The sequence below is a fragment of the Xenopus laevis genome, chromosome 7L (genome assembly GCF_017654675.1).
Source record: "Xenopus laevis strain J_2021 chromosome 7L, Xenopus_laevis_v10.1, whole genome shotgun sequence".
Classification (NCBI taxonomy): domain Eukaryota; kingdom Metazoa; phylum Chordata; class Amphibia; order Anura; family Pipidae; genus Xenopus; species Xenopus laevis.
Genome location: NC_054383.1, coordinates 126651379 through 126674338, shown reverse-complemented (window position 1 = coordinate 126674338; position 22960 = coordinate 126651379). Strand labels below are relative to the sequence as shown.

At 46.2% G+C, this 22960-nt stretch overlaps 1 long non-coding RNA gene and 18 other non-coding genes across 19 annotated transcripts; 12 read left to right on the top strand and 7 right to left on the bottom strand.

Annotated features, from left to right (window-relative positions):
• Positions 1 to 6703: 6703 nt before the first annotated feature.
• trnar-acg lies at positions 6704 to 6776 on the bottom strand. Its single transcript has one exon. It is a non-coding gene; the product is annotated as a tRNA-Arg (tRNA).
• Positions 6777 to 7184: 408 nt separating this feature from the next.
• trnav-cac lies at positions 7185 to 7257 on the top strand. The gene has a single exon. It is a non-coding gene; the product is annotated as a tRNA-Val (tRNA).
• A 560-nt stretch (positions 7258 to 7817) lies between these two features.
• trnae-cuc lies at positions 7818 to 7889 on the top strand. The gene has a single exon. It is a non-coding gene; the product is annotated as a tRNA-Glu (tRNA).
• Positions 7890 to 8616: 727 nt separating this feature from the next.
• On the top strand, positions 8617 to 8689 carry trnav-aac. The gene has a single exon. It is a non-coding gene; the product is annotated as a tRNA-Val (tRNA).
• Positions 8690 to 10010: 1321 nt separating this feature from the next.
• Positions 10011 to 10083, bottom strand: trnar-ccu. The gene has a single exon. It is a non-coding gene; the product is annotated as a tRNA-Arg (tRNA).
• Positions 10084 to 10565: 482 nt separating this feature from the next.
• Positions 10566 to 10638, bottom strand: trnar-acg. Its single transcript has one exon. It is a non-coding gene; the product is annotated as a tRNA-Arg (tRNA).
• A 408-nt stretch (positions 10639 to 11046) lies between these two features.
• Positions 11047 to 11119, top strand: trnav-cac. Its single transcript has one exon. It is a non-coding gene; the product is annotated as a tRNA-Val (tRNA).
• A 560-nt stretch (positions 11120 to 11679) lies between these two features.
• On the top strand, positions 11680 to 11751 carry trnae-cuc. Its single transcript has one exon. It is a non-coding gene; the product is annotated as a tRNA-Glu (tRNA).
• A 727-nt stretch (positions 11752 to 12478) lies between these two features.
• Positions 12479 to 12551, top strand: trnav-aac. The gene has a single exon. It is a non-coding gene; the product is annotated as a tRNA-Val (tRNA).
• Positions 12552 to 13872: 1321 nt separating this feature from the next.
• trnar-ccu lies at positions 13873 to 13945 on the bottom strand. Its single transcript has one exon. It is a non-coding gene; the product is annotated as a tRNA-Arg (tRNA).
• Positions 13946 to 14427: 482 nt separating this feature from the next.
• On the bottom strand, positions 14428 to 14500 carry trnar-acg. The gene has a single exon. It is a non-coding gene; the product is annotated as a tRNA-Arg (tRNA).
• Positions 14501 to 14908: 408 nt separating this feature from the next.
• Positions 14909 to 14981, top strand: trnav-cac. The gene has a single exon. It is a non-coding gene; the product is annotated as a tRNA-Val (tRNA).
• A 560-nt stretch (positions 14982 to 15541) lies between these two features.
• On the top strand, positions 15542 to 15613 carry trnae-cuc. Its single transcript has one exon. It is a non-coding gene; the product is annotated as a tRNA-Glu (tRNA).
• A 727-nt stretch (positions 15614 to 16340) lies between these two features.
• trnav-aac lies at positions 16341 to 16413 on the top strand. Its single transcript has one exon. It is a non-coding gene; the product is annotated as a tRNA-Val (tRNA).
• A 1320-nt stretch (positions 16414 to 17733) lies between these two features.
• trnar-ccu lies at positions 17734 to 17806 on the bottom strand. Its single transcript has one exon. It is a non-coding gene; the product is annotated as a tRNA-Arg (tRNA).
• A 482-nt stretch (positions 17807 to 18288) lies between these two features.
• trnar-acg lies at positions 18289 to 18361 on the bottom strand. The gene has a single exon. It is a non-coding gene; the product is annotated as a tRNA-Arg (tRNA).
• Positions 18362 to 18768: 407 nt separating this feature from the next.
• trnav-cac lies at positions 18769 to 18841 on the top strand. Its single transcript has one exon. It is a non-coding gene; the product is annotated as a tRNA-Val (tRNA).
• Positions 18842 to 19402: 561 nt separating this feature from the next.
• Positions 19403 to 19474, top strand: trnae-cuc. The gene has a single exon. It is a non-coding gene; the product is annotated as a tRNA-Glu (tRNA).
• A 1622-nt stretch (positions 19475 to 21096) lies between these two features.
• Positions 21097 to 21548, top strand: LOC121395708. The gene is made up of 3 exons (XR_005962632.1): positions 21097 to 21148; positions 21253 to 21318; positions 21449 to 21548. It is a non-coding gene; the product is annotated as an uncharacterized LOC121395708 (long non-coding RNA).
• The last annotated feature ends 1412 nt before the right edge of the window (positions 21549 to 22960 follow it).

The following is a 22960-nucleotide window of genomic DNA, read 5'->3' as shown; positions in this document are numbered from 1 at the left end:
CGGTTGTACAAAATCTTGGCTTTGGCAGAAGGCGTTGCAAAATGGGAAATGCCCACCACAGTATAAAAACAGGACCTGCCGATAACGTCTTCGAGTCCCTTTCCTGCTGGGCAGAAGCGCGAGATTTTTTGCCTACTTGCAGATGGGTTCCTCCAAGGGAGCAACGTCGACAACATGGGTCCACAAGGAACAGCGGTGTTTGCAGAATCGGCGCGCTTTTGAAAGCGAGGGGCCAACATGGGGAAAATGTCTGACTCGCTCGTCTCTCCCCTCGGGGGCTCTCTGAGACGAGTGTCCACCTTAATCGGACTAGAGCGATCAAACCTTCAGGGTTGTCAGGAGTCTCTCTGCGAGACGAGAATCAATCTGTTGGATGCGGATGGTAGGCCTTGGTAGTATACAGCCTTGTAAGGCGTCATCACACCAGAAGTCTCCGCCCATCAGTGCTTCGGAAGTCTATGCATAACTCTTGACAACTGCGGCTTTCCCTTGCCGAGCTGCAAGAGACGGGCAGGGGCGTTCGTCAACCCGCCTGCGAGCCATCAAAGCTATACCGAAAAGCTTGGGAAAGTCTTTAACATCACAAAGTCAGCGGGGAATTCTTCTCCAAAGAACGTTTGCCCACTCAGTGGTCTTTCCTTCCAAATGAGACATCCATACGCCCCTTGGAAACGCTCGCTTGGAAACTTGTGGGTTGGAACTTCAGAATTGAATTTGGCATTGCGTGGCAAATCGCCTGCAAGGCTTGTGGGTCCCCACTGAAACGAGGAGGTAGGTGTTCACGGTCACTTCGGGTAGCTTCGTGTTTTCCGTAATCTATGGCGCCGGCTGCCGCATGGGGGGATCCCAGTAGGGCCACGCAGCATTGTATTGGAGGAGGAACATGAGGCGAGAGGAAGTAGGCACTTAGGCGAAAACGCAGCAGGACACAGGTTTCTCGAACGTGCTTGCACCAATGCGAAACGGCATTGGCACGCAAGCACTCGGTTCTGTTGAAGTTTTCGTTAGTCCTCCATGCCGGGATGCAGTGTCCTGCTGGGCTAGATGCTAGTTGCCGTCCTCCACTGGTACCCTTCTGGGCCGCTCGAGCGCTTCGTCCGACATCATGGAGCGGGTCGGTCGCGCTGTCCTAGAACGAAAGAAGGGCGATACAGCCGGACAGGGTGAGCCGTCCGATGCCTCAAATGACATTCCACTTTGTCAGGGAGCGGCCTGAGCTCCCCCATTCTTATGGGATGTTCAGGTTGGTGGGCTGCTGACTCAAGCCAACGCTGCAGGGGATTGTTGGCGCAAGCCAAAGACCTCTTCTCATTTGTGTGTAGGGACTAGGTTCCCAAGACGACTATTTCCAGCGGTTATCAAAAGGGCATGTTGAAGGGAGAATTTAGCTCCAGAGGGGTATCGGAGGCCGAGAGTTTCTCACGGGTAGAGTCGCTAGGATGTGCTCGAAGATTATGAGACGCGAAATCGGCCAAACAAGTCCAACTCAGATCCAGGCTCACAAGCGGCTACGCCAGGGAGAATACAAGTAGCAAGGGCCACAGCGAACACTTATCTTTATGGGGAGAAGAGGTACACAGATTTCCTAAGCGCACTACGGAGCACATTTATGACCTCGGGGCGCGCGTAGTGCTAGTGATATGAGATTTCTCGCTGCTTTTTTTCAGCGTGAAATAGTAATTTGATTAACTGGGCCGCGCCATTCTGCGCGTCTTAGTCTGGGTTTTTTATTTTCACATATTTGGCCGCCATTGTTCTGACCGTCCATTCGACGTGCTCTTGCGCGACGTCGGCCACGCCGCCACTCCGCGAGGCTCTGCCTCATAGATCTCGCAAGGGAACGGCACGCAGGTGGTATCAGCTAGTATGCTATAGAACTTCCGACACTCGGGGAGGGCTACGGAAGACTTCGGTGTGATGTGGACGACTCTGTCGAGGCTGGTCAAGTGGTGACTCACCAAGCCGCGATAATCACATTGGGCCAGCGTATCGCATCGAGGCGAAGATGCGACGCCGCCGCCCGGAGCTTGGCTTGCTCGCGGCGGCATGTCTACACATATATAGTACGGTCATCTCAAGTGTTGTGTTACGTGAAAGCATTTTTTTTTATATTAACTACCGGTCAATCACATACATGAACAAATACCACAAGATTTTCTAATTATTCGGACCACTTGGACTTGAAACGAGAAAAAAACAAATGAATTTACTACAATGCTTTTCATAGTTCTACAAACATTTTTATATATGTACTTTCTAGGAACTGACTCAATCTGCTTATCCTTGTACGTTAAAATCTCGTTTCAGCAGCTCAACTCACTGGCCATTCCGACGAGTACGCTCAGTAGAAAACAACGTTGTTAACTCAGCTGCTGAAAACCTCATGGACGGATTCAACGTTTGGAGAGAAAAGAACATTGCCTCCAATTAAGTTCCCAGTTTTTCCATACGACCTCAAAAGGTTTTCATGTGATTATACTGTATATATGTTTTTTCTCCTGAACTGCCATTCGCCATTTATCCCAAATTGAATCTTGTCCTGAGTTTTACATGAATGAAGCCTTTTTCCTCCGACTGAATATAAATTCGTGTCCATTGTAGAAATGTTCAGATCTTATCAGTGCACCCACAAACTACGTCGCTGATGCTAATTTTGGAATCCCACTGAGAATGCACTGGGGCTTCCTTTAAACTTTGTGCAGACATAATATGACAGCGGAACTAACAATGCGGGATACATTTGCTGCCATTCAGAATTAGTATAAGTTCAATATTAAGTTTAATACATTCTAAAATCAATTAAAATCGCGCGACAGACCCTTCACGACACTGTTGCTTATACAGGACACATATAGACAACATGCTTTGCAAGAAAATGAAGAACCAGTACCTCCCTGAGCATCGTGTTCGGTAATTTCGTCGAAGTGCCGAAGGCTTATGGGTGAGAAAACCTTCATACTTGTGCCCGCGGTAATACTTCTCACCGCCCCCCCCGCCCCCCCCCCCCCCGCCCCTCGCCCCACCTCCGCCCCCCCCTCCCCCACCACCCCGTCCGATGTCCCCACTCCTCGCATCCCTGCTCTCACATACCACCCATCCCGGACTCCGCCACCTTAGCCCAGTCCCCAACCGAGTACATAGAGTTCTTGCGCGCTATGATCATGCATGGCGATACGTCTCTCGTCCATGATCGCAGAGCCATTTTGTATGTGATCTGCGTAGAGTAGAGTGGATCACCACTGCCCATCCGACACCGTAACAACACCCCCACGTCAGCAACAATAGCTATCGCGACCACGTTCCCCGCCCACATCCCGCCTCCCTCTTTTCATCGCCCCCACTCCCCCTCCCCCGCTTCCCTCGACCCTCCCCACCGCTCGCTCTCCTCTCTTCTCCATCCCTCCTTCTCTTCAGCTTCAGTTCATTTCCCATATATCCGTGTCGATCTACTCCGGATTAGGAGGGACACTTTCTGATAAGGTGCTAGCACGTAGAGTTCTGGCGTTCCGTATGCAGAAGGAACTGGTTGGTTCTTCATTGATTTATGCTCCACCCGCACGATGGGGCAGCTGAACGTGTCAACCAGGCCTGGAGCAGTTCCTGAGGAACACGTATCCCTCTGCCAGGATGACTGGTCTCGATCTCGCTCCCATGGGCGGCAATTCGCCAGCTCATAATAATGCTTGTCAGTCTTCTACAGCCAAGGTCTCCGTTCATGTCGGTGTATGGTCAGCATCCCTTCAAGCTATAATGTTACCTCGTCCCCAAAAAAGAATACAAAAAAAAGAACTTTATAGACTAACGTCTGTCTAGTAATTCACAACCAGCCAATGTAGATGGAGCTTCCAACAAAGGTGACCAGTATTTTTTTGCCTGATGCCCAACATTTGCCCCTTTATTTATTGATGCAGCTTAGTTCTTTATTTTCTACTCAGTCGAACACGAGCAGAATGAGGGGCCAAATCACACAAACATGCAACTGTTTGTTAAATGTTAGCCACCTGGCTTGTTTACTTGGCAAGAATGCCACTCACTAGTTACATCTCAGTCCTGTGAAATAATTCCACTGGGCTGAACATACTGGACGTCATCAACCGCCTCCGATTATGATGTCTCCTTCTGAATGTATTCATATTCCTCACTGTTTTAAATGATTCCAGGTGACAAGGCAGGTTCGGTATGATTGGGGTCTGCAGATCTGCAGGTCCCACCACACATTACAATTAGATAGACAATATCTTTTTTATTACAAGGAGTGGTCTCTCCAATATTAGCATGGATATAATGCAGCCAATAAAATGAGGCAGAACATTTCTTCTCCACGTAGCTCCAGTAACTGGGGTGCAAACTATACATCTGTTACATAGTAGCGTAACATAGTAAGTAAGGTTTAAAAGACCATGTCTCAGTTAACCTTTTTTTTTTTTTATTAATACCTATCTGCCAGTGTGATCCAGAGCGCAAGGCACAAAAAGCCCATCTGAGCCCTCTGCCAATTCTGCCTTCAGAGGGGGGGGGGGGAAATGGGCTAGTCCCTTGGATCAAACTTTGTACTATGGCTATTTTCCCATACCTGCTATTCCCTTACTTGCAAAGCTATCCAACCCTTCTTTACCTAATCTAATGTATCGCCTGTTACCTACTGATGTCAGGGAGAAATTCCCAACATCTTCACAGCTTCCTGTAACAAACCCTTCGCCAACTATTTTGCTGGAACTCTTGTTCTTTCTAATCAGAATGGGTGAACCTTGTTCAGCTGGAAAGACCTAATGGTAACATAAAGCATTAAGAGAGATTATTATATGATCCCTTATAGTGAAAATTATACAGTAGTTTGATCCATATATCCCCTTAAGCGCCTCTTCTCCAGCGTGAACATCCCAATTTGGCCAATCTTTCCTCATAGCTAAAGATTTTCCATACCTTTTAGCCAGCTTAGTTGGCCTTCTCTGTACCCTCTCTAAATGACACATAATGTTCATGTTTGGAGGCTGATGGAGAGCAAAAACTATACGGCATATTCTAGATGGGGGCCTTACAAGTGCTCTATACAGTGGAAGAATGACCCCCTCCTCCCTTGACTCTATGCCCCTTTTAATACAGCTCAAGACCATATTTGCCCTTGATGCTGCAGACTGGCATTACTTGCTAGACAAGTTTATCATCTACAAGGACTGCCAAGGTCCTTTCCATAATGGATTTGCCTAGTGCAGTCGCCATTAAGGGTATAAGTGGCTTGGATATTGTTACATCCCAGGTGCATGACTTTACATTTATCAACATTGAATCTCATTTGCCACTTAGCTGCCCAAATTGCCAGTTAGTCAAGATCCTGTTGCAAGTGCCACATCCTGGATGGAATTAATTGGGCTGATAGTTTTTGTGTCATCTGCAAACACTGATAGATTACTTACAACACCCTCCCCTAAGTCATTAATGAACAAGTTAAATAAAAGTGGACCCAATACTGAGCCCTGGGGGACCCCACTAAGAACCTAACTCCAAGTAGAGAATGTAGCCATTAACAACCACCCTCTGTGCCAATCCTGTGCCAGTTTCCTATCCATGTGCAAACAACTTCATTAGCCCAACAGACCTTAGTTTAGAAAGCAGTCATTTGTGGGGCACAGTATAAACGCTTTGGCAAAATCCAAATAGATCAATCTACTGCACGCCAATGTCCAGAACCTTACTTACCTCATCATAAAAAGCAATCAAATTCGTCTGACATGACCTATCCTTCATAAAGCCATGCTGATTGTTGCTCATAATGCCATTCATTAGGACAAAATTTTGAATGTGATCCTTAACAAACCTACAAATAATTTGCCCACCACAGATGTCAAGCTACTGGCCTATAATTGCCAGGCTGAGATCGTAATCCCTTTTTAAATATTGGAATAACATCAGCCTTTCCCCAATCCATAGGCACCATACCAGATGAAAGTGAAAGGTGCTGAATAAAAAGCTAAATAACAACCACAAATAATAAAATGAAAACAAAATTCAAAATGTCTCAAGAAAATATTTGTGTTGGAAACAGTTGGTTAGTTATTCTGTAAAAATTATATCACAATGAACAAAAGTGTAATAAATATATGTGTACTATTTTATTTTAAAGATTCTTACTGATTATACTTGAAAAATGCCCTCCTGAACACTGTATACAAAGATAACAGCAGTATGGGAGTCACCGGTGTAATTCCTTCCTAAAGCCGAGATACACAGTTACCTTACACTGAGTTTCTTTTAGTGCTGTTTTGCATCCATAGCAAATCAGTTGCGTGGGTTTTGGTGGGCAAAGTTGTATCCTCTTTATTTAACCCAATGCAGACTGGCAACACTTGAAACGCAAAGATATTATTATGGTTTTACCGCCAAAAGTCGTCATGCATTCGTACATCCTACATGATGACTGATGAAGCCAAGGACATTTTTGCCCTGGCGTGGCTTTGTTTTCTTGCAAAGGCTTCACCAACGTAAACTTTCAAAAAATAAATAAAGAAATAAATAAAAATATAGAAATGCAAAACCCATAGGAACGAGCCATGGGGACATTCCTTGCATCCCCACAGAAGGCAGCAGGATGCGTCCATCGGTTTCACATGGTGCTGGTGCACCGAAATTCGACCATCAATTATAAATGGGGATCAAATGTCAATGTCCCTTTTAAAGTCGATTGAAAAGGAATTTAGAGGCACGTCGAGCCAGGCAGGAGTCGAACCTACAATCTTCTGATCCGTAGTCAGACGCGTTATCCATTGCGCCACTGGCCCCCTGTTAAGCTGCGGTTGCAAAACAGATCTCTCGGAAGTTGCTGTGAAGCCCAGAGACTCTGCGTTCCGCCCCACAATATGGTGAGGAGAGAGACTTCACGTCCCCAAATTCATCACTGGACGAAATTAAGGGAGGAGTTGCATTCTACTCTCAACCTAAGGGATCTTGGGAAATAGCTTGTTGGACTCGTCATGGGTTCCATCCATTTGTACGATGACCTGTTTTAAATGCCTTCATAAAACTTGTGGGGCCTTTATAAGTCAGACGTCCTTGTTTGTAGCTGTGGACCGGTGTTACACAGAACATTAAAAACAATTTCAGAAAACAAACACGATCATAATCGGCAACATTTGTGGAAACTGTTGCGCAAAAAGGTCACAAAGTCTGGTGTCTGGAACAGCGCGGTAGTTTCTGTAGTGTAGCGGTTATCACGTTCGCCTCACACGCGAAAGGTCCCCGGTTCGAAACCGGGCAGAAACAAAACTCTGCTTATGCCGCAAGCTGCTTGTTTGTCATTCATCAACCCAAAGCGGAAATGGGAAAGATGCGGCGCGCTTTCCTTTAGAATTTACATTTTGTACAGACTATGGAAAGCCCAATGTTTGGGAACGAGGGCAAAACATTCACCCGTCCCAAGAATACTAATGGCATCCAGACATTATTACAAACGAAAAACATTGACCACGCCAAAAGTGGAGAAAGCTCGGCAAAGCCTCAGCTACTTTATGCAGAAGGTGGCACGAGCACAATGCAGAAGAAACTCTTTAGAAGAGGAGGGTTACAAAATAGTTACATAGTTAAATCGGCTTGAAAAGAGACAAAGTCCATCAAGTTCAACCCCTCCAAATCAAAACCCTGCATCCATCCACACACGCCCCTCCCTACTCTCACATAAATGATATTTACCCATATTTATACTATCTATAGAATTTAGTATCACAATAGCCTACGTTATTATGTCTCTAAAAGAAATGTCATCGTAAACAATTGTGTGTAGGAGTTGATTGACCTCAGTTGCATCAAGGAAGCCGCCATCGGCCTCCCTGGTGGTCTAGTGGCTAGGATTCGGCGCTCTCACCGCCGCGGCCCGGGTTCGATTCCCGGTCAGGGAAAATGCCCTTTTCTGGCTGGTGGCTTTAATGCGGGGGCTTGAGAAAGTCTTTCCCAAAGTACAGGTGGTGCAAGGTCTCCAGTGCTGTAGAGAAGAAGGCGATTGTATTCGTATGGTGAACGTGCCATGACTCGAGCTAAACTGAAGAAACGGTCTTATCTAAAGCCATGTCGTGCATTTAACCTTTCCCCGAACAATACAAGACTACCGTTGTTCACATAGGATGCCGGGACACAATTTTCTGTGTTAAATGGGATGTTTGATCCCAGTGAGTTCCGCTATTCTGTGTTAAGCGCACAAACCAAAGTGGCTTCATTTGCAGATCTCGCCGCAAAGAAACCAAAATCAGCAAAGGAGCTTAGGTAACACCATTTAAATATGACATTGCGCTGCAAAGCCCTCCCCTCTGCTTCCCTTTAGCTCAAAATGACTTTTCAGCGCTCAGCTGAAGCCAGAAAACCACTTCTCGCTACTTACACTTCTACACCTCTCAGCTCTTTTGACTCGGTGGACCACCCTCTCCTCCTCCAGTCCCACCCTCTCCTCCTCCAGTCCCTCTGTTCTCTTGGCCTTTGTGACACCGCCCTTTCCTGCTTTTCCATGGCCTTTTTCAGCGTCTCCTAGTGTTCATTAGTGTGGGCCGCTGCTTGACGGCCTCAGAGCTGTCACCGGCGGGACGGCTTTCCCAGTGACTCAGATCGGAGGCTCCTGGAGCAGCTCCTCAAGTGGTTTCTGTAGTGTAGTGGTTATCACGTTCGCCTAACACGCGAAAGGTCCCCGGTTCGAAACCGGGCAGAAACACTGATGCGTCGCACCTTTTATTTCTTCCTTTCCCGTAGTGCCCTCTCTCGCAGAAATGTATTTACAAATAAAAAGCATTCTAAGCCAGTTGAACGATTGGAAAAAAACTAAAACCCGGGCAAATGAAGTGAGTGTGTGGGTTATCATGAATTTTAACTGTGGATCGGAAGGTTTGAGGTTCGCCTCCTTACGTTTAAACTGCATTTTGAAAAGAAGAAGAAATTGTCAATGGGAAAGCCAAAGGGATTAGGTGAGTCAGTGTTCCTTCTTTGCACAGAAAGTCGGACAAGGGCCAAAACTTTTTCAAGAGAGGCTTGCCGTGGGTCACCTGGAATGCTGAGTCGGTAAAATGGGTCGAAACCGAAAATGAATGCCAACTACCATTGTGCTGAGGAAATAAACACAAGCAACGTGTACAGAGCAGCCGCCACTTGCGAACAAGGAGTAGAGGGCGAACGCGGTCCTGGCCCGCAGCATGCAGTGATCGTGTAGTGGTTAGTACTCTGCGTTGTGGCCGCAGCAACCCCGGTTCGAATCCGGGTCACGGCAGCTTTTCACCCTTGCTTAAGCCTGGCCCTTTTCTAGCACTCAAACGAAAATTTGAAAACGGCTTTTCTTCCTCACTTTTAAATGGCGCACCCTTGCAAACTGAATAGGTAGCCGTCGTTTCCTGTGGGCAGACTCTTTAGCTGGCTTTACGCATTACACTTGAATTGTATGACACCAATTCATTTGGAATCTCCGTCTGATGAAGGATTTTGGTATGAAAACCACATCGGTTTGAAAACATTTCCCTCTGCTCCTTTGTTGAAGAAATTTGCAAGCTTTACATTTATGCTAGCAAACGTTACCCCAAGTATTCACATGCCTAGCCCCTTCCTCTCCTTCCCTATAAATGGCTGTTAATCAATTCTTTTATGTCCTTGCCTGGGAGAAAACAATTTTAGGGAGAGAAGGGCATTCCTGAGCCAAAAAGCGGTCTGCTAAAACCCATCCTCCAATGCAGTTCTAATATCTGTCCAACAGATGTACTTGAGGCGCTTCAACGAGTAACAAGCGGTAACGGTCCACTGTTGACCCGTCTACTCTTAATGCTGGAAGCTACTTCCAGAAGTCGGCTTGTGTTCTTGGCGTTCCTAACTCACCTCATCTTACCTCTATATGATTTCTAATCAGGGAACGGGTTTTCTTCCGGACCTGCTGACATAACATCGAGCTAACTAAAAGCCTTTCTTGCAATTCTCCAGCATGGACCCGAGACTCAGCAGCATTATTTGTCCCAGCTGCTTCAAAGTCTCTTTCGAGCAAGTGGCACCGCGAGCACCCCAGATGGGACTTTAACCCACTATCCCTGGCTTAGGAGGCCAGTGCCTTATCCATTAGGCCACTGGGGCACAGAGCAGACCCGCGGCCACGTTTCTTTTAGTGCTGTTTGCATTCATAGCAAATCAGTTGCGTGGGTTTTGGTGGGCAAAGTTGTATCCTCTTTATTTAACCCAATGCAGACTGGCAACACTTGAAACGCAAAGATATTATTATGGTTTTACCGCCAAAAAGTCGTCATGCATTCGTACATCCTACATGATGACTGATGAAGCCAAGGACATTTTTGCCCTGGCGTGGCTTTGTTTTCTTGCAAAGGCTTCACCAACGTAAACTTTCAAAAATAAATAAAGAAATAAATAAAAAATATAGAAATGCAAAACCCATAGGAACGAGCCATGGGGACATTCCTTGCATCCCCACAGAAGGCAGCAGGATGCGTCCATCGGTTTCACATGGTGCTGGTGCACCGAAATTCGACCATCAATTATAAATGGGGATCAAATGTCAATGTCCCTTTTAAAGTCGATTGAAAAGGAATTTAGAGGCACGTCGAGCCAGGCAGGAGTCGAACCTACAATCTTCTGATCCGTAGTCAGACGCGTTATCCATTGCGCCACTGGCCCCCTGTTAAGCTGCGGTTGCAAAACAGATCTCTCGGAAGTTGCTGTGAAGCCCAGAGACTCTGCGTTCCGCCCCACAATATGGTGAGGAGAGAGACTTCACGTCCCCAAATTCATCACTGGACGAAATTAAGGGAGGAGTTGCATTCTACTCTCAACCTAAGGGATCTTGGGAAATAGCTTGTTGGACTCGTCATGGGTTCCATCCATTTGTACGATGACCTGTTTTAAATGCCTTCATAAAACTTGTGGGGCCTTTATAAGTCAGACGTCCTTGTTTGTAGCTGTGGACCGGTGTTACACAGAACATTAAAAACAATTTCAGAAAACAAACACGATCATAATCGGCAACATTTGTGGAAACTGTTGCGCAAAAAGGTCACAAAGTCTGGTGTCTGGAACAGCGCGGTAGTTTCTGTAGTGTAGCGGTTATCACGTTCGCCTCACACGCGAAAGGTCCCCGGTTCGAAACCGGGCAGAAACAAAACTCTGCTTATGCCGCAAGCTGCTTGTTTGTCATTCATCAACCCAAAGCGGAAATGGGAAAGATGCGGCGCGCTTTCCTTTAGAATTTACATTTTGTACAGACTATGGAAAGCCCAATGTTTGGGAACGAGGGCAAAACATTCACCCGTCCCAAGAATACTAATGGCATCCAGACATTATTACAAACGAAAAACATTGACCACGCCAAAAGTGGAGAAAGCTCGGCAAAGCCTCAGCTACTTTATGCAGAAGGTGGCACGAGCACAATGCAGAAGAAACTCTTTAGAAGAGGAGGGTTACAAAATAGTTACATAGTTAAATCGGCTTGAAAAGAGACAAAGTCCATCAAGTTCAACCCCTCCAAATCAAAACCCTGCATCCATCCACACACGCCCCTCCCTACTCTCACATAAATGATATTTACCCATATTTATACTATCTATAGAATTTAGTATCACAATAGCCTACGTTATTATGTCTCTAAAAGAAATGTCATCGTAAACAATTGTGTGTAGGAGTTGATTGACCTCAGTTGCATCAAGGAAGCCGCCATCGGCCTCCCTGGTGGTCTAGTGGCTAGGATTCGGCGCTCTCACCGCCGCGGCCCGGGTTCGATTCCCGGTCAGGGAAAATGCCCTTTTCTGGCTGGTGGCTTTAATGCGGGGGCTTGAGAAAGTCTTTCCCAAAGTACAGGTGGTGCAAGGTCTCCAGTGCTGTAGAGAAGAAGGCGATTGTATTCGTATGGTGAACGTGCCATGACTCGAGCTAAACTGAAGAAACGGTCTTATCTAAAGCCATGTCGTGCATTTAACCTTTCCCCGAACAATACAAGACTACCGTTGTTCACATAGGATGCCGGGACACAATTTTCTGTGTTAAATGGGATGTTTGATCCCAGTGAGTTCCGCTATTCTGTGTTAAGCGCACAAACCAAAGTGGCTTCATTTGCAGATCTCGCCGCAAAGAAACCAAAATCAGCAAAGGAGCTTAGGTAACACCATTTAAATATGACATTGCGCTGCAAAGCCCTCCCCTCTGCTTCCCTTTAGCTCAAAATGACTTTTCAGCGCTCAGCTGAAGCCAGAAAACCACTTCTCGCTACTTACACTTCTACACCTCTCAGCTCTTTTGACTCGGTGGACCACCCTCTCCTCCTCCAGTCCCACCCTCTCCTCCTCCAGTCCCTCTGTTCTCTTGGCCTTTGTGACACCACCCTTTCCTGCTTTTCCATGGCCTTTTTCAGCGTCTCCTAGTGTTCATTAGTGTGGGCCGCTGCTTGACGGCCTCAGAGCTGTCACCGGCGGGACGGCTTTCCCAGTGACTCAGATCGGAGGCTCCTGGAGCAGCTCCTCAAGTGGTTTCTGTAGTGTAGTGGTTATCACGTTCGCCTAACACGCGAAAGGTCCCCGGTTCGAAACCGGGCAGAAACACTGATGCGTCGCACCTTTTATTTCTTCCTTTCCCGTAGTGCCCTCTCTCGCAGAAATGTATTTACAAATAAAAAGCATTCTAAGCCAGTTGAACGATTGGAAAAAAACTAAAACCCGGGCAAATGAAGTGAGTGTGTGGGTTATCATGAATTTTAACTGTGGATCGGAAGGTTTGAGGTTCGCCTCCTTACGTTTAAACTGCATTTTGAAAAGAAGAAGAAATTGTTAATGGGAAAGCCAAAGGGATTAGGTGAGTCAGTGTTCCTTCTTTGCACAGAAAGTCGGACAAGGGCCAAAACTTTTTCAAGAGAGGCTTGCCGTGGGTCACCTGGAATGCTGAGTCGGTAAAATGGGTCGAAACCGAAAATGAATTCCAACTACCATTGTGCTGAGGAAATAAACACAAGCAACGTGTACAGAGCAGCCGCCACTTGCGAACAAGGAGTAAAGGGCGAACGCGGTCCTGGCCCGCAGCATGCAGTGATCGTGTAGTGGTTAGTACTCTGCGTTGTGGCCGCAGCAACCCCGGTTCGTATCCGGGTCACGGCAGCTTTTCACCCTTGCTTAAGCCTGGCCCTTTTCTAGCACTCAAACGAAAATTTGAAAACGGCTTTTCTTCCTCACTTTTAAATGGCGCACCCTTGCAAACTGAATAGGTAGCCGTCGTTTCCTGTGGGCAGACTCTTTAGCTGGCTTTACGCATTACACTTGAATTGTATGACACCAATTCATTTGGAATCTCCGTCTGATGAAGGATTTTGGTATGAAAACCACATCGGTTTGAAAACATTTCCCTCTGCTCCTTTGTTGAAGAAATTTGCAAGCTTTACATTTATGCTAGCAAACGTTACCCCAAGTATTCACATGCCTAGCCCCTTCCTCTCCTTCCCTATAAATGGCTGTTAATCAATTCTTTTATGTCCTTGCCTGGGAGAAAACAATTTTAGGGAGAGAAGGGCATTCCTGAGCCAAAAAGCGGTCTGCTAAAACCCATCCTCCAATGCAGTTCTAATATCTGTCCAACAGATGTACTTGAGGCGCTTCAACGAGTAACAAGCGGTAACGGTCCACTGTTGACCCGTCTACTCTTAATGCTGGAAGCTACTTCCAGAAGTCGGCTTGTGTTCTTGGCGTTCCTAACTCACCTCATCTTACCTCTATATGATTTCTAATCAGGGAACGGGTTTTCTTCCGGACCTGCTGACATAACATCGAGCTAACTAAAAGCCTTTCTTGCAATTCTCCAGCATGGACCCGAGACTCAGCAGCATTATTTGTCCCAGCTGCTTCAAAGTCTCTTTCGAGCAAGTGGCACCGCGAGCACCCCAGATGGGACTTTAACCCACTATCCCTGGCTTAGGAGGCCAGTGCCTTATCCATTAGGCCACTGGGGCACAGAGCAGACCCGCGGCCACGTTTCTTTTAGTGCTGTTTGCATTCATAGCAAATCAGTTGCGTGGGTTTTGGTGGGCAAAGTTGTATCCTCTTTATTTAACCCAATGCAGACTGGCAACACTTGAAACGCAAAGATATTATTATGGTTTTACCGCCAAAAAGTCGTCATGCATTCGTACATCCTACATGATGACTGATGAAGCCAAGGACATTTTTGCCCTGGCGTGGCTTTGTTTTCTTGCAAAGGCTTCACCAACGTAAACTTTCAAAAATAAATAAAGAAATAAATAAAAAATATAGAAATGCAAAACCCATAGGAACGAGCCATGGGGACATTCCTTGCATCCCCACAGAAGGCAGCAGGATGCGTCCATCGGTTTCACATGGTGCTGGTGCACCGAAATTCGACCATCAATTATAAATGGGGATCAAATGTCAATGTCCCTTTTAAAGTCGATTGAAAAGGAATTTAGAGGCACGTCGAGCCAGGCAGGAGTCGAACCTACAATCTTCTGATCCGTAGTCAGACGCGTTATCCATTGCGCCACTGGCCCCCTGTTAAGCTGCGGTTGCAAAACAGATCTCTCGGAAGTTGCTGTGAAGCCCAGAGACTCTGCGTTCCGCCCCACAATATGGTGAGGAGAGAGACTTCACGTCCCCAAATTCATCACTGGACGAAATTAAGGGAGGAGTTGCATTCTACTCTCAACCTAAGGGATCTTGGGAAATAGCTTGTTGGACTCGTCATGGGTTCCATCCATTTGTACGATGACCTGTTTTAAATGCCTTCATAAAACTTGTGGGGCCTTTATAAGTCAGACGTCCTTGTTTGTAGCTGTGGACCGGTGTTACACAGAACATTAAAAACAATTTCAGAAAACAAACACGATCATAATCGGCAACATTTGTGGAAACTGTTGCGCAAAAAGGTCACAAAGTCTGGTGTCTGGAACAGCGCGGTAGTTTCTGTAGTGTAGCGGTTATCACGTTCGCCTCACACGCGAAAGGTCCCCGGTTCGAAACCGGGCAGAAACAAAACTCTGCTTATGCCGCAAGCTGCTTGTTTGTCATTCATCAACCCAAAGCGGAAATGGGAAAGATGCGGCGCGCTTTCCTTTAGAATTTACATTTTGTACAGACTATGGAAAGCCCAATGTTTGGGAACGAGGGCAAAACATTCACCCGTCCCAAGAATACTAATGGCATCCAGACATTATTACAAACGAAAAACATTGACCACGCCAAAAGTGGAGAAAGCTCGGCAAAGCCTCAGCTACTTTATGCAGAAGGTGGCACGAGCACAATGCAGAAGAAACTCTTTAGAAGAGGAGGGTTACAAAATAGTTACATAGTTAAATCGGCTTGAAAAGAGACAAAGTCCATCAAGTTCAACCCCTCCAAATCAAAACCCTGCATCCATCCACACACGCCCCTCCCTACTCTCACATAAATGATATTTACCCATATTTATACTAGCTATAGAATTTAGTATCACAATAGCCTACGTTATTATGTCTCTAAAAGAAATGTCATCGTAAACAATTGTGTGTAGGAGTTGATTGACCTCAGTTGCATCAAGGAAGCCGCCATCGGCCTCCCTGGTGGTCTAGTGGCTAGGATTCGGCGCTCTCACCGCCGCGGCCCGGGTTCGATTCCCGGTCAGGGAAAATGCCCTTTTCTGGCTGGTGGCTTTAATGCGGGGGCTTGAGAAAGTCTTTCCCAAAGTACAGGTGGTGCAAGGTCTCCAGTGCTGTAGAGAAGAAGGCGATTGTATTCGTATGGTGAACGTGCCATGACTCGAGCTAAACTGAAGAAACGGTCTTATCTAAAGCCATGTCGTGCATTTAACCTTTCCCCGAACAATACAAGACTACCGTTGTTCACATAGGATGCCGGGACACAATTTTCTGTGTTAAATGGGATGTTTGATCCCAGTGAGTTCCGCTATTCTGTGTTAAGCGCACAAACCAAAGTGGCTTCATTTGCAGATCTCGCCGCAAAGAAACCAAAATCAGCAAAGGAGCTTAGGTAACACCATTTAAATATGACATTGCGCTGCAAAGCCCTCCCCTCTGCTTCCCTTTAGCTCAAAATGACTTTTCAGCGCTCAGCTGAAGCCAGAAAACCACTTCTCGCTACTTACACTTCTACACCTCTCAGCTCTTTTGACTCGGTGGACCACCCTCTCCTCCTCCAGTCCCACCCTCTCCTCCTCCAGTCCCTCTGTTCTCTTGGCCTTTGTGACACCGCCCTTTCCTGCTTTTCCATGGCCTTTTTCAGCGTCTCCTAGTGTTCATTAGTGTGGGCCGCTGCTTGACGGCCTCAGAGCTGTCACCGGCGGGACGGCTTTCCCAGTGACTCAGATCGGAGGCTCCTGGAGCAGCTCCTCAAGTGGTTTCTGTAGTGTAGTGGTTATCACGTTCGCCTAACACGCGAAAGGTCCCCGGTTCGAAACCGGGCAGAAACACTGATGCGTCGCACCTTTTATTTCTTCCTTTCCCGTAGTGCCCTCTCTCGCAGAAATGTATTTACAAATAAAAAGCATTCTAAGCCAGTTGAACGATTGGAAAAAAACTAAAACCCGGGCAAATGAAGTGAGTGTGTGGGTTATCATGAATTTTAACTGTGGATCGGAAGGTTTGAGGTTCGCCTCCTTACGTTTAAACTGCATTTTGAAAAGAAGAAGAAATTGTCAATGGGAAAGCCAAAGGGATTAGGTGAGTCAGTGTTCCTTCTTTGCACAGAAAGTCGGACAAGGGCCAAAACTTTTTCAAGAGAGGCTTGCCGTGGGTCACCTGGAATGCTGAGTCGGTAAAATGGGTCGAAACCGAAAATGAATGCCAACTACCATTGTGCTGAGGAAATAAACACAAGCAACGTGTACAGAGCAGCCGCCACTTGCGAACAAGGAGTAGAGGGCGAACGCGGTCCTGGCCCGCAGCATGCAGTGATCGTGTAGTGGTTAGTACTCTGCGTTGTGGCCGCAGCAACCCCGGTTCGATCCGGGTCACGGCAGCTTTTCACCCTTGCTTAAGCCTGGCCCTTTTCTAGCACTCAAACGAAAATTTGAAAACGGCTTTTCTTCCTCACTTTTAAATGGCGCACCCTTGCAAACTGAATAGGTAGCCGTCGTTTCCTGTGGGCAGACTCTTTAGCTGGCTTTACGCATTACACTTGAATTGTATGACACCAATTCATTTGGAATCTCCGTCTGATGAAGGATTTTGGTATGAAAACCACATCGGTTTGAAAACATTTCCCTCTGCTCCTTTGTTGAAGAAATTTGCAAGCTTTACATTTATGCTAGCAAACGTTACCCCAAGTATTCACATGCCTAGCCCCTTCCTCTCCTTCCCTATAAATGGCTGTTAATCAATTCTTTTATGTCCTTGCCTGGGAGAAAACAATTTTAGGGAGAGAAGGGCATTCCTGAGCCAAAAAGCGGTCTGCTAAAACCCATCCTCCAATGCAGTTCTAATATCTGTCCAACAGATGTACTTGAGGCGCTTCAACGAGTAACAAGCGGTAACGGTCCACTGTTGACCCGTCTACTCTTAATGCTGGAAGCTACTTCCAGAAGTCGGCTTGTGTTCTTGGCGTTCCTAACTCACCTCATCTTACCTCTATATGATTTCTAATCAGGGAACGGGTTTTCTTCCGGACCTGCTGACATAACATCGAGCTAACTAAAAGCCTTTCTTGCAATTCTCCAGCATGGACCCGAGACTCAGCAGCATTATTTGTCCCAGCTGCTTCAAAGTCTCTTTCGAGCAAGTGGCACCGCGAGCACCCCAGATGGGACTTTAACCCACTATCCCTGGCTTAGGAGGCCAGTGCCTTATCCATTAGGCCACTGGGGCACAGAGCAGACCCGCGGCCACGTTTCTTTTAGTGCTGTTTGCATTCATAGCAAATCAGTTGCGTGGGTTTTGGTGGGCAAAGTTGTATCCTCTTTATTTAACCCAATGCAGACTGGCAACACTTGAAACGCAAAGATATTATTATGGTTTTACCGCCAAAAAGTCGTCATGCATTCGTACATCCTACATGATGACTGATGAAGCCAAGGACATTTTTGCCCTGGCGTGGCTTTGTTTTCTTGCAAAGGCTTCACCAACGTAAACTTTCAAAAATAAATAAAGAAATAAATAAAAAATATAGAAATGCAAAACCCATAGGAACGAGCCATGGGGACATTCCTTGCATCCCCACAGAAGGCAGCAGGATGCGTCCATCGGTTTCACATGGTGCTGGTGCACCGAAATTCGACCATCAATTATAAATGGGGATCAAATGTCAATGTCCCTTTTAAAGTCGATTGAAAAGGAATTTAGAGGCACGTCGAGCCAGGCAGGAGTCGAACCTACAATCTTCTGATCCGTAGTCAGACGCGTTATCCATTGCGCCACTGGCCCCTGTTAAGCTGCGGTTGCAAAACAGATCTCTCGGAAGTTGCTGTGAAGCCCAGAGACTCTGCGTTCCGCCCCACAATATGGTGAGGAGAGAGACTTCACGTCCCCAAATTCATCACTGGACGAAATTAAGGGAGGAGTTGCATTCTACTCTCAACCTAAGGGATCTTGGGAAATAGCTTGTTGGACTCGTCATGGGTTCCATCCATTTGTACGATGACCTGTTTTAAATGCCTTCATAAAACTTGTGGGGCCTTTATAAGTCAGACGTCCTTGTTTGTAGCTGTGGACCGGTGTTACACAGAACATTAAAAACAATTTCAGAAAACAAACACGATCATAATCGGCAACATTTGTGGAAACTGTTGCGCAAAAAGGTCACAAAGTCTGGTGTCTGGAACAGCGCGGTAGTTTCTGTAGTGTAGCGGTTATCACGTTCGCCTCACACGCGAAAGGTCCCCGGTTCGAAACCGGGCAGAAACAAAACTCTGCTTATGCCGCAAGCTGCTTGTTTGTCATTCATCAACCCAAAGCGGAAATGGGAAAGATGCGGCGCGCTTTCCTTTAGAATTTACATTTTGTACAGACTATGGAAAGCCCAATGTTTGGGAACGAGGGCAAAACATTCACCCGTCCCAAGAATACTAATGGCATCCAGACATTATTACAAACGAAAAACATTGACCACGCCAAAAGTGGAGAAAGCTCGGCAAAGCCTCAGCTACTTTATGCAGAAGGTGGCACGAGCACAATGCAGAAGAAACTCTTTAGAAGAGGAGGGTTACAAAATAGTTACATAGTTAAATCGGCTTGAAAAGAGACAAAGTCCATCAAGTTCAACCCCTCCAAATCAAAACCCTGCATCCATCCACACACGCCCCTCCCTACTCTCACATAAATGATATTTACCCATATTTATACTATCTATAGAATTTAGTATCACAATAGCCTACGTTATTATGTCTCTAAAAGAAATGTCATCGTAAACAAATTGTGTGTAGGAGTTGATTGACCTCAGTTGCATCAAGGAAGCCGCCATCGGCCTCCCTGGTGGTCTAGTGGCTAGGATTCGGCGCTCTCACCGCCGCGGCCCGGGTTCGATTCCCGGTCAGGGAAAATGCCCTTTTCTGGCTGGTGGCTTTAATGCGGGGCTTGAGAAAGTCTTTCCCAAAGTACAGGTGGTGCAAGGTCTCCAGTGCTGTAGAGAAGAAGGCGATTGTATTCGTATGGTGAACGTGCCATGACTCGAGCTAAACTGAAGAAACGGTCTTATCTAAAGCCATGTCGTGCATTTAACCTTTCCCCGAACAATACAAGACTACCGTTGTTCACATAGGATGCCGGGACACAATTTTCTGTGTTAAATGGGATGTTTGATCCCAGTGAGTTCCGCTATTCTGTGTTAAGCGCACAAACCAAAGTGGCTTCCATTTGCAGATCTCGCCGCAAAGAAACCAAAATCAGCAAAGGAGCTTAGGTAACACCATTTAATATGACATTGCGCTGCAAAGCCCTCCCCTCTGCTTCCCTTTAGCTCAAAATGACTTTTCAGCGCTCAGGCTGAAGCCAGAAAACCACTTCTCGCTACTTACACTTCTACACCTCTCAGCTCTTTTGACTCGGTGGACCACCCTCTCCTCCTCCAGTCCCACCCTCTCCTCCTCCAGTCCCTCTGTTCTCTTGGCCTTTGTGACACGCACCCTTTCCTGCTTTTCCATGGCCCTTTTTCAGCGTCTCCTAGTGTTTCATTATGTGGCCGCTGCTTGACGGCCTCAGAGCTGTCACCGGCGGGACGGCTTTCCCAGTGACTAGATCGGAGGCTCCTGGAGCAGCTCCTCAAGTGGTTTTGTATGTAGTGGTTATCACGTTCGCCTAAACACGGGCGAAAGGTCCCCGGTTCGAACCGGGCAGAAACCTGAATTCGTCGCAACCTTTTCTTATTTCTTTCCTTTCCCGTAAGTGCCTCTTTCTCGCAGAAATGTATTTACAAATAAAAAGCATTCTAAGCCAGATTGACGATGGAAAAACTAAAACCCGGGCAAATGAAGTGAGTGTGTGGGTTAGATCTGATCGCACTCTCTCACACACGTGGATCGGAAGGTTTGGGTTCGCTCCTTACGTTTTAAACTGCATTTTGAAAAGAAGAAGAAATTTCAATGGGAAAAGCCAAAGGATAGGTGAGTCAGTGGTTCCTACTCTTTGCAACAGGAAAGTCGGACAAGGGCCAAAACTTTTCAAGAGAGGTTGCCGTGGCGTCACCTCAGAATGCTGAGTTCGGTAAATGGGTCGAAACCGAAAATGAATGCCACTACTCCATGTGCTGAGGAAATAAACACAAGCAATCGTGTACAGAGCAGACCGCCACTTGCGAACAAGGAGTAGAGGGCGAAAGCGGTCCAGGCCCGAGCATGCAGTGCTCGTGTAGTGGTTAGTTACTCTGCGTTTGTTGGCCGCAGCAACCCCGTTCGAATCCGGTCACGGAGTTTTCCCTTGCTTAAGCCTGGCCCTTTTCTAGCACTCAAACGAAAAATTTTGAACCCGGCTTTTCTATTCCTACCTTTTAAATGGCGCACCCTTGCAAACCTGGAAATAGGTAGCCGTCGTTTCTTGGGCAGACTCTTTAGCTGCTTTACGCATACACTTGAATTGTATGACACCAATTCATCTTGGAATCTCCGTCTGATGAAGAATTTTGGTATGAAAACCACATCGTTTGAAAACATTCCCTCTGCTTGGCCATACTTCTCCTGATCAAATTCGTCCATTACGTGGACACATATCTAGCTGAAGGTAAGACAGGGGCTGGAAGGAAGAAATTACATTTTCTGAAGGTAACAAGAACCACTTCACTACCTGTACTAACGTGTCCATATGGTACTTTGTTCCTCTTACAGGTGTTATGCCGTTGATTGAAGCAGAATATGAACTCTCCATTGACAAAGTTGCGAGAGTAGAAACAGGTAAGGTCACATTCCTTGGACTTTCTCTCTTATGGATATACTTATCATTCCCTCTTTCTATCTGTCTCTTTTAGCCAGTTGTGGGCTTGGTCCATGTCTGAAGCTCACAATATTCTCCCTCTTCCTTCAGGTTTTGCTATTGTTTTTGCCTTGGTCAATCCATTCTTTGGACATCTATCAGATCAGATCAGCCAGTGGACCCTCATGTGTCTGGGAGTAACGTATTGGACCTCTGTTTGTCGCGAGCTGTTCCGTAATTCCCCAGGAGGTAAGAGTCGATGTATCGGATGGTCAATGAGATTTCACTCAGCGTATAACCTGTACTCAGTAGTATTAATTCTTCATGAATCCTAACTTGTACCCTTTGTACCCTCTTATCCTTTAGTGGGGTTGGACCATCCCTTTTATACGGTGTGCTGTGGCCGCAATAGAAAGTTTTTTTGCAGGCATTTCCCTGACCCTGATTGATGACCTGTTCCCACCTGAAAAGCGACGAGGGACTTTATTCAAGTTTAACAATTTCAGCTATATAATGGGGTAAGCTGCAATTGTACCTGGATTCCTGCTACATTCCTGTTGGTTTGTGTGTGGATTCTGTTATATTAACCCTGAATCTCCTTGGTTCTGTTACAGTGCCTTAGGGATCGTTGTGGGAGCAATTGTGCCAAGCTACTTAGGCTCAAACTGGCGTTTTGCACTGCAGGTAAGGAAAATTCAACCGGGTACCATTAATTATATTGGGGTGACGGGAAGATACAATTGAATATTGGCTAAACATGAAGAGACAAATAAAACAGTGGTTGTTGTGAGATATTAGCCTTTTATTATCAGTTTAGTTGATTGGATACTGTACATGAAAAGAGATACATGGCTGGGTACTTAACTGCTGTTTTCTTTGGACACAGCTAGTTGCAGTCGCTGGATTAGCGTGCCTAGTGCTGCTAATCTGTGTGAAGAAGGAACCACCTAGATGCTATACCGAGGACCACAGTGATGACCCTCAGATGCAGATCCTCAGGTTCCAATATATTTGGAAGTTGACCTCCTCCTTCTTCAAAAATCTGAGGATGCTATCTAAACGTGAGTATTATTTATGATAAATAACAATCAAATGGAAAATTGCAGAAGATGTATATATATTACTAATCCCTCTCCTCCACTTTCAGACGGAGCTTTGTTTTTCCTCACCTTGGCTTCATGGTCCGTGAATTTCATTAATGAAGCCATGTTTGCCGTTGTTCCTGATTTCCTGAACCGAACCAGGGCCGTGACAAGCAGTTCGTTTCCCTGTCTGTTGCCAGATTGTTACTACAGCGACTTGTGAGTCTCCAGAACTTGTGCATATTTAGGGGCAGGTTTATCGAGGGTCGAATTTAGAGTTCATGGGAGTTTTATTAAACTCCCATAAACGCACAAGAACTCAAAATTCGACCCGCAAACTCAAATTGAATTCAAATCGAATCGTTTGGAATCGAATCTAATTCGATTCACGTTTTTTCTCCAAAAGCAACTCCATTTTCAGGAAGGCTGCAAACAACTCCAAATTTATCCCAGGACCTTCCCCATAGGTTAAAACAGCAATTCAGCAGGTTTAAGGTGGCAAATAGTCGAATTCAAAGTATTAAAGGGCCAGTACATGATA